Genomic DNA, 10,113 nt, shown 5'->3' with positions numbered 1-10,113 from the left:
TGCTTTTGGTTTATAAATGATCCCTTCTTTACCATGAAACATACTGAGAAAGTTTAAAACTTAAATTCACCTCTCAATCACTAAAATTTCAAAGGAGGTACAGAAAATTGCAGAGTTATCTACTGTGACCTTTGGTGATTAGCAATGAAAAGTGTTTGATCTTCACCTGACAGTAGCAGAACAGGAGCCATTCCCAGTCTGAGCCACTTAAAAAAGGAAGAATTGCAGAGCTTTCATTCCCCTATGGTTCTCTTCAAGATTAGCAGCAGTGAACAGCAATTTCTGTTTGTTTTTACAATAATATCCTGTTTTGTAATCCACAGGAAAAGGAGTATGAAAGTAGCAACCTTGGCAGGGAGCGGGGGCCAAGGGACTGTTTTCTGAAATCTCAAAGCTCAGGAACACAAAGGCTTGGAGGAATTTCCAAGTGCAGTGAATGCCAAATGGTAAAGAAAATGTCATGACAATGAGAGAAATGATTTATTCACCCTCTTAATAAATTTTTCTTCCAGTGTCATTTTTTTCTTCTTCAGTGATCAATAAACAGGCAGTTACTTACAAATGCTTCTAAGTAAGAACCTACTGCATGTATGAGGGTTGTTAATGTTGGGTTTTTTGCAAAGATGAAACAACAGAATACAATAATAATCAAAAATGGGAGAGTGTAATTTAACACCAAACAAATGAACAGCTGAAAAATTCACAGAGCACAGATAGCCAAGAAAATAATGATATTATTAAAGGGACTAATGTACAACATATCTGTTCAGTCCTTACATGGCAAACAAACTAGGTTGTATTTTTCTCCGTGGAAGGTAATAACTGGTGAACCCACCCTCGCAGTTCCGGTTCAAAGACTGGAAAGAAAAGCATGTTAGGACTAGAGAAGACATTAAAAAGAAGCCCACGTCTATCAGAGCAGTGTTTCAAAGGGCCATAAGCTAGAATAAATATTGGCACAGTAAGGAAAAAATATACAACAATAGCAATTGTTCAAAATGGGCACAAGTTGGAAGCTAACACATCCACATTGACCTAAATAAAGCTGGATAGGGACTGAGGCCCAAAATTTAAAGTTTTCATTTGAAATTTAACTTCCACTGATTTCAGTAAGAATTAGACACAGAAATACCTTCATCATTCTAGGTCTGATTCACTAACTGGCATTGTTTTCAATCCATTTGCCAGCCACCACCCCTTCCAGCTAAGGCAAGGAGAAGCAGAACATTACGAAGGAGATGAACGTTGGGACAGAAGATGTTATGGAGATTCTCTGCCTCTGACGCAAGACTGTTCCAGGTCTGCTTTCAAGTCTTCATCCTGCATTCATTTTCTTTTGAGTTTGTTACTCCAAATTATACTTTTCCATGCTATTATGAGTAGGGTCTAACAGTTCTTCCTCTTCTGCCTCATCATCTTTTTGATTTCATTCTATTTTCTTCTTTCCGTTCCGTTCCGTTCCGTTCCATTCCATTCCATTCCACTCCACTCCACTCCACTCCACTCCACTCTACTCTACTCTACTCTGTCTTCTTCTAATACTTCTCTCTGACCATTAGATCCCTACATCAGTTAGGTGGCATGGACCAAACTGTCAGAGCCCATCACTACCTGCAGTCTGTGGTAATGCACTGTTTGTACCAGTGAAAAGTATGGTCTTATATGCTGGCTCAAATTTTCAGCAAAGACTTAAATTTTTATTGCAAAGTCCCAATTCAAAATCTGCCTGTTTTCCCCCATACTACTTCTCTAGCTCTTTTCATTTTCCTTTGAATCAGTCCAATAACCTGCTTAATTATTCATTGGAAATTATTTCAGCCACGTTTCTTTGGAATTAAGTTTTCTGACAGAAAATCCAAGGCAAAAAAGTGGTTAATTTCTTTATTCTTTCTTTAAATCAATGTGCTTCAATATCTTTTCAAACCAAAATTTCATTGATGTGTTTTTAATGGACTTCACTGGAGCTATTCCTGATTTACACAGCCATATTCAACAGAAGGATCTGGTGAATTTGCCTTGGAAGCAATCCAGCCAAACCCACAAAATTTGTCTAGTTGCTGTTAACAGCAGTAGATAAGAATTTATAAAGTTTAAAAAAATATGCTTATTTTAATCCACTACAATATTAGCAATCTGGGCCTAAAATACAGTTAAATTGGTGGACTTGCAAACCAACACTTGTTTAAAAAAAAAAAAAGAATACAATGGAAGAGTGTATTTAAACATTATACTAGTCTTCTAATACCTTCAAGCAGTTTACTGAACTGAAACAATGTTCTTATATTAAAAGGTTCAAGACACTATGGCAGTTTTTGCTTTCTGAAGATAATATGTATCGTCATGGTTTCTGATCAACATCTTTTGGCCATGGTGCTCAGAGTATTCATCAATGTCCTCCTTAAGCAGTGAGGTCATTTTAATTGTGCTGGTTTAATTAGAGAGAGGAGGAGAAAGAGTTTCAAATCACTTTGATACTTTTACTGCAAAGGCAAAATGCAAACGCGGATTTGCTAAATGTTCTAGTAGCTGCTAAAAGGGAAGGTTTAAGAATGATGGCATCACAAAAATGCTTTTTTTTTACAGCTCAGAGAGGCAGTTCCAGCTCTCTTAATATAACTGTGTTCTTGTAACAAGCTACTTTTCAAAGAGAAGCTTCCAGTGGCAAGAAAACTTTTGTCTTCCTTTTCCAGATTTTTTTGCTGATTAAGTCCTTTAAGTGAATTTCTTGAAGTACCTCTGAAGTCTCACTTTCAGAGATGATTGGGACACTTAAGTGTCTGTTAAGGCCTTATCTACACACTAACGTTGTGCAAATAGATACAACAGTGTACACCCAGTTTTGCTTGCAGTTACAATGCTGCCAGCTCCGTTTTACTTTTAGGAAGGAAAACTAGTCGCAGTTGGCATTTTTAGGCTAGTATAGATTTGCTTGCTTTGTAGGATGGACTTTTCTGTAGAAAATAAAATTAATGTTTCCCGGAATTGATATCACTATAACAAACCTTTGTGTAGAGCAGACATCTACTCCACTGAAAATGGTTTTTGAAAATGGAGGTCAGACACGGGGTTTAGGTGCCTAAAGGTACACATCACCAGATGGGATTCCCAGAGGTGCTTTAGCGCGTATCCAGTAGTGACCCACTGAAAGTCTTTCAGCACAGAGAATGCACTCCAAAATTAAGATCACAATACAAAGGAAAGCACCTGGAAAGAAACAGTTCACTAAAAAGGGGTTTGAACAACTCCCTCTGTCACAGTGGATAAAGTTGCTCAGTTTTTTTCCCCGAAAGGTGCCTATCATGCTCTCAGCTAGCCACAGTGCATATGACAGAACAGAGGTGAGAAAAACACCCAGTCAGCAGCGGTGACATTTGAACAAAGCTGCATTGTATCAGGTTAGGAAGGGTGGCTTCTTATCTTTCACATACTACATTCCTGGTTCAAACAAGGAGGTACACACATTGAAATTAAGGTTCCTGATAGTCCTTCTCTCTGCCTTCCCAAACTGGTTTACCCCCTTAACTCTTCTACCTCCTTACAGGGATAGAAAAGCTTAGATCTATGAAGACCAGGCCCTGGAAACATAGCTACAAGTAACCTTTGATCAAGGGACCTTATCTTTTCTTAGCACACAGCAACATACCAAGGGGTGCAAAAAGTACAAATGACAAGTGAAGAGAGATAGAAAAACTTTAAGTATTTACTGAACAAGACGTGGAGAAGCAGAGGTGCAAACAGGAACCGTGGCATACAACAGAAAACCTTACAGCTTAGGGCTCTGTTAACATCCCTGACCACAAACACAGCATCTGGGGAAAGCAGTCTAGTTATCTTATGTCTCTGTGCTTGTGTCGCGTCAGGATGGTATTCACTAGGGCAGAGCTGGACCTGTAGGGGTGTTTTCCCCTCTACCAGCCCCAGCATGAGCCATCAGTCTGGCTATGAAACACAGATACTCAGCAGGGAGCATGGCTGACACCATCCTGCCATGGTGGTTTGTAAGAGCACGGCAGCTGTATGATTTTGAGACCTGAGTCTTTACAAGTGTGTAGGTCCCATAGGACTTTGCAAGTTGTCTTGCCATCCTCTGCTCCCGGGAGTAGATGTTAGAAGTGTGAGGAAAATTACCCCAGGGGAACAGTTACAAGGAAAATACAACAAGTTGCAAAACTTCAGCCAAGACTAGTGTCAATACTGGACTTACTGTACCAACTCAGTAACTAGTAGTAATCGCTTTATTAAGCATTGGGGATTGTGCACATTTTTTCATTGGGGCCACAGTTGTTTAACATTTTTTGAAAATTTATAGTTATCTGAATATGAAATGAGTGATAATTATTTGAATACAAAAATAATAATTTTTGTATTTCCTGTTAGGTTCTCTCATTTGAAAATGTTGGGCTAGGTATTCACAAGAATTCACAAGTAGAGGTCTATGTGGACAAGAAAGAGGCCCAGGGATCACGTGTCTCATGGTGGGATATAGCCTAAAAAAAACCCCTTCCAACTTTAAATATGATTGTTTTCCTAAATTAACTCTGGGAGATTTTAATCTAGATCTTGGGTGTCTGCCAGGGAACACACACCGCTCTCCACATCCCTGAGAACATTGTGGAGTCCTGTACAGTCAGCGGGCGTAGTAATGAAATAGCAAACCAGTTAACTCTATCACTTCTTCAGAAAGTCTTCTCCTCTTCTCTAATGCTGTTCTTCCTTTAACTCATTGTAGTTTCCCAATTAGCCCCCTGTGTGGGGGGACACAAATCCTATGTTGTGTTTTGAGAGGTTTTTAGGGAGGTCACAGGACTATTTAGTGAAACTTAAAGGAGGAATTAATACACCAGACTACTTCCTACGGTTCAAAGGGGTAACTCTTCAATAATACTGATCAACAGGTCAGGCTGGATCAGGGAAGAGTAGTTAGGAAATCCTGAGATGGTGCCTGGGAAGGAGTCTCAGTGGAGAAAGAGGCAGGGATTTATGGTGACTGGAAAGCTCTGTGAGCGCATTCGTTGGGCCTGAATTCAAGGGGGCCACAGTGAAAGCAGGCTGGTCAAACTCAAAGCAAGTGGAGTGCAAAGAGGATGCTCCTCAGGAGCATAAAATGCATCCTTGTGCTAGCTTTTTGTCCTACCTAATTAAAGCAAATGGGGATGTTGCCTATAGGTCACCATTTTCAATCCTTGTCAGGGAAAATTCTCCTGATGAACCCCACGGGATATAACCTGAATAGAGAAGGGAAGGTGGAGCATGGAGTTTTGCCAGTGCACTGCGAAGCCTCGTCTGGGTTAGTTTCCAATGAATCATCGCAGCCATCTGGGGGAAGGGGGAGGAATTCCCTCACTTCTTAATCAACCTATCTGCTTTTTAGAAGGGAAATATTTTTCCGTAAGATGCACTGTGCATATCTGGCACTTGGCCTCTTGTTGCTGCCAGCTGTCACTCTGATAATGTGTTATAAGTGATGGCACACCAAGCAGACAGGGCTGCAAGCCCATGTGATTGTATTGCATTATCAAAGTGACAACCAGAAAGAACGAGAGCTCTGGCTGCTGAATTGGTCCATAAGTACATTTTGTGTTGTTGATATTACTATTTATATACAAAAATGGGGCTTAAACATTTTTAATATTTTCCCAGCAGGAGTCGGGACATTGTTAGGGCTTCAGTATGCAGATAGCTGGCATAAGGCACAGAATAGAACCTCTTTAAAATCCTGTTCTCATAGACTAAAGCAGGCAAAACAATGAATATTAATGAAACTAATTCAAGTATATACTTCTAATTTCACATCTGTAAGCCCAGGAATCTTAAGTGACATAAACCGGCATCATTCTCTCAATTAATCCATGCCTACATTATAAGGTGCCGTGGACATACCTTCTGTGACCTACACATGTGACAAAATGCCGTGATTGCCAAGCAGTGTATAGAAATTCAGCAGGAGCAATGCAGGTATATCCATAGGTGTCCATGGGTGGAACAAGGTGCTCAAATCTACTGCAGAATCTGAGTTGGGGCCCTTGGATCAGTAGAGTTGTGGGGAAAATCCTTCTGCCAATATCCAGGAGATATGATCACCTTCCAGTGCCACAGCCAGGTCTGTGTCTCTGCTCTTCCACAACAACTTTGGTGGCCCAGGAGCAAGTTTTTTGTATGTATGGATGCGGGGAAGGCTTCCTCAAGCATAAAGTGACTCAGCATGGGCAGAAGACTCAACTCAGTCTCCGTATTGAAGCCTCTTCTGGGGCTTCTCTCTCCCAGAAAGTCAAAGCAAAACTCTACCTGAAGGTAAAAGGAGTTTGTCACAATTGCATGCTTTCTAGTTCTTGGTTTCATCTGCATTTGGAAAAGAAAGTAATAAAATGCTAAAGGAAATGCTGTTCTTAGGATTTGCGTGTTTGGTCTATGACAATCTTCCACGGCTTTTCTGGCCTTCTGTACAAAGTCTAAATGTTGTTACCCTGAATCTTGGCAACTTCTGCTGTTTCTGAGTGTTTCACAAGATAAAGGAGTCACAGTTTCTTCTGGAAGACATCTACAAGCACTGAAAATATGTGGCTTATACACAGTAATTCCTTGCACAGCAAGCATTACTGGGTACAGTTCAAAAGCCTCAGAGAAAAACTTAGAGGTCTTTGTTGTATTGGTCCATAACTTCTATGATACGTACAGGGCTTGTCCTACTGATGAGGGGTGGTGGAGGGGGACAGATAACAGATAAAAAGCACAGGAGGAAACAGTGCTGTAATCCCATCCAGAAGTGGACCAATGGAGGATTCGAGATTCTTATGGGAACAACCAGATCCCACTACAGAGAGCTTAAAAAGGGTCCAGTGGAAAAAAAGAGAAAAATTAGCCATACACTTGCCACAGATTAGTGCCATAAATCTATTCAACATTCAACACAACATTTCAACGGAAATTTCTACAAGATAAAATGATAAATTTTCTTGAATTAACACTGCTTGTGTCATTTGAGGTAATCACTCTAAAGACAGCTGGAAACAATGTTTCAAAACAAATTAATGCTAAGGGTGTTAAAACATGTAAATATGTCAAGAGATATAGACATGTCATTTGATGTAATTATACCAAAAGGGACATTTCTACTGAGCGAAAGCTAAGTAAATGGTTAAGTATCCATAAGAAAACCACACAGAAGTAAAGTTATTCAATGAATAAATACTCCCTGCTCCATACATCTCCATGACAGTGTTGCTATCAGACAGTACCCTCATATTTTACCAGGAACTAGATTCATACTGGGTAAATTACTTTGCTCTTACGGACTTGCATAGGAATGCAGTTTAGTCACTGAATTCAAATAGATTTAGAAATCTTTAGGGTCAGAAGGAAGGTGATGGTTATCTTGCATTATGTAGGAACCATAAAAAGTCATTATATTATAGTTATTTTCAGAGTGAAAGAACTAATGCTTTCCTACATAATGCATGTGAACTCTGCTTAGACCACTGTCAAGGAGGAGAGATTGGATGGATGGAGGGTTGGTGCTGATTAATGGTAACAACCATAAGAAAAAGGCAGTGCCTGGTCATGGTTAGCACTGATGGAAATGTAGCCAGAAGATGCCAGCAATCTTCATGTCTAGCTGTCACTGACATTCTTTAGAAATCTTGCACTTGTTTTAGAGAATCACGATCGTCCGGCTTCACTAGGCATGAAAAACTCCATTGGTTCCAGTGGAATTTCTCATGGAGAGATGTGTAAATAACCTCATGGCTCAGTGGAAATAAGGGCAATATCTTTGACGCCGAGTCAGCAGACACCATTTAGCTTTTGGCTGGAGTGGGTGGATTAAACCAGGATGTGTATGTCTGAGTCTGGGTTTGAAGGAGACCTCTCAGTTCTGCATTCTCAGACTTCAGGTCCAAAACGCTTATTCATTACAAGGTCTCAGTAGCTATCCCAGCTACTCTAGAAAGATGTTACTGGCTCAGCATCTACTATTTAAGGTCCCCTAAACTGAGTCTTCCTACCTGCTCACATCACAACTATACCTATATAGATAGGTATAAAAAAATACGAGCTATGCATATAAATCCCAAATAAGAAAATTGCCTAACTTTCTCCTGATTCCTATGCTTCTACATTTCTGCTGAGGAAAACTCATGATGTAGCTGATACTCTAAATTTCAGCATTTATTATAAATTATCTGGCAGTTGCTTTTAATAGAAATATTTAACATAGGTGTTTTCTTGCCCTGTCTCCCACCCTCCTCTTTAAGGCCAGAAGACACTGCTGCTATTTTCTCCACTACTGGAGCTGCCCCTCCTGCACAGCACCTCATGGCAGTGCCTAGGGCCATCTTTGGCAGTGGTGTCATCATTCCCATCTCTAGCAATTCATGAAAACCCCACATTCCAGAGGTTAATTGGCTGCTGCAACTCTCCCAGCTAAGGAAAGACTGGGTTAGCAGTGTGGTTCGTTAGGAACCTCTCATCCTCTACCCTTGTCCTCCCCACCCAAACGTACTCTCTTTTGGGGGAGTCATTTGGTATCCGCTCAAAAGTATTAGAGTTAATTTCTAACGTTAAAGTTAGAAACACTCTGCTGGAAAGAGGGAAAGCAGAAGAAAAAGGCTCAGGGGAAGCAGGCAAAGGATCATGTTTTCCAGCAGGTTTTTACATGATCTTGAGCAAGTCTTTGATCGTGACTGAAAGCTCTGGTTGCTACTGTAGTACAAGTGATAACAATATGCATTAGCTGACTTACACTGTAACCACGCATGTGTTTTCTTGCTGAAAAAGGGGGGAAATTAGCTGTTGAGTAAGTATCCCTGGAAGCTTTTGTCAAGACAATTTTTCTCTAGCCAAAATATTCCTCAAAGCAAAGTGACAAATATGTATGCCTATAAATACAGTATAGTTAAACCAAGCTTCTTTTTTTTCCCCTTTACAGTACCTAAGATATGTATCAGGGCCCATGGATAAAAAGATTAACCTTTGTCCAGGGTAATTCTGCAACCTAAAAATCCCATTTAGGATTTGGTTTTAATTACGTAATATGTTGATACTTCTACTATGCCCAGTTCTGGATGATAGGTGGCTTTTTTTTGTTTCTGATTGTTTGTTTGTTTGTTTTTTATTAACATAATATTCAGAAAGTTCAGACTCAACACTTAACTTGAACTTAAAAATTCAAAATTCTGTCAGCATGGACTTTGCATCCAACAAGGTCTTCTACTACGGTACCAGTTATAACCGTTCTTAATTCGCCCCACAAAGCAGTCTTCTTTCATTCCATCAGGCATTTCCTAGCTGGATCCTTTCACTGTAACACGAAGGCATCCTTTCCCATCTGGTTGTCAGAGCTGACAAAATGGCTCTGAGGGCTGTGATCAGAGGACACAGAAAGACACGCAAAGTGCTCCATTGTGCTTTCATCACACATTTAGTTACGAAGTGTACGTCATTTACAAGTCACCTTGGTCTGACCATCATTGCACAGACACTGTTCAACTCCTGAAGCAGTAGTGCATCAGCATTACACAGCAAGGTAATCCTTTGTAAATCCCACTTGCTTTTACAAGATACTAATTACTGCCTTTGGGAATGGGTGGATGGAGAAAAGCTCCATAGAAAGTTGTTTAAAATGGGAATCTGAATGAGGATACAACTTCCATTTGATACATAATCATCATCATCAACAACAGAACCTGTAGCCCAGGAAATAAAGACATACCAGTGATAATAAATGCTCCTTGCTCTAATTCTCTGCATAGCATACTGCATGCTGTATCCAACAGATATCTGAAAGCACCATGTACTTCAGCTTCTTCAGACTTGTGCTCTAATGCACCGGCTGAACAATGACCTCCCGTTCTTCTGTATCATTGGATCAGCACATCTGACTGTCAAACACACCATCATTCTGGAAGTTATTCTGCCTGATCAGATTTTGCATTAGGCTGTAAATTGGGCGAAGACAAGGAATATGCCTAAACAAGTTACCCCAAGTGAGCTAGCAGAATAACTGCAGAGCTGAAACCTTCTCCCTGCCTAATCCCTTAGCCACTGGACCCAAGAGGCACGCCTACACCTTAGTTGACTCAACAGCACTGCCTTGTGCTATGTGGACAAACCAACTAT

The 10,113-nt window shown here is 40.3% G+C and overlaps 1 long non-coding RNA gene across 1 annotated transcript in view; it reads right to left on the bottom strand.

Moving 5' to 3' along the window:
* Positions 1–438: 438 nt before the first annotated feature.
* LOC128910580 (uncharacterized) overlaps positions 439–10,113 on the bottom strand; it is a 59,292-nt gene continuing 49,617 nt past the window's right edge. The window contains exon 4 of the long non-coding RNA XR_008466774.1: positions 439–6,821. This is a non-coding gene — a long non-coding RNA (uncharacterized LOC128910580). The remainder of the gene's footprint in view (positions 6,822–10,113) is intronic.

This window comes from Rissa tridactyla, chromosome 5 (assembly GCF_028500815.1).
Source record: "Rissa tridactyla isolate bRisTri1 chromosome 5, bRisTri1.patW.cur.20221130, whole genome shotgun sequence".
In the NCBI taxonomy this organism is placed as follows: domain Eukaryota; kingdom Metazoa; phylum Chordata; class Aves; order Charadriiformes; family Laridae; genus Rissa; species Rissa tridactyla.
Note: the sequence above shows the minus strand (reverse complement) of the source record. Positions and strands in the feature narration are given on the sequence as shown.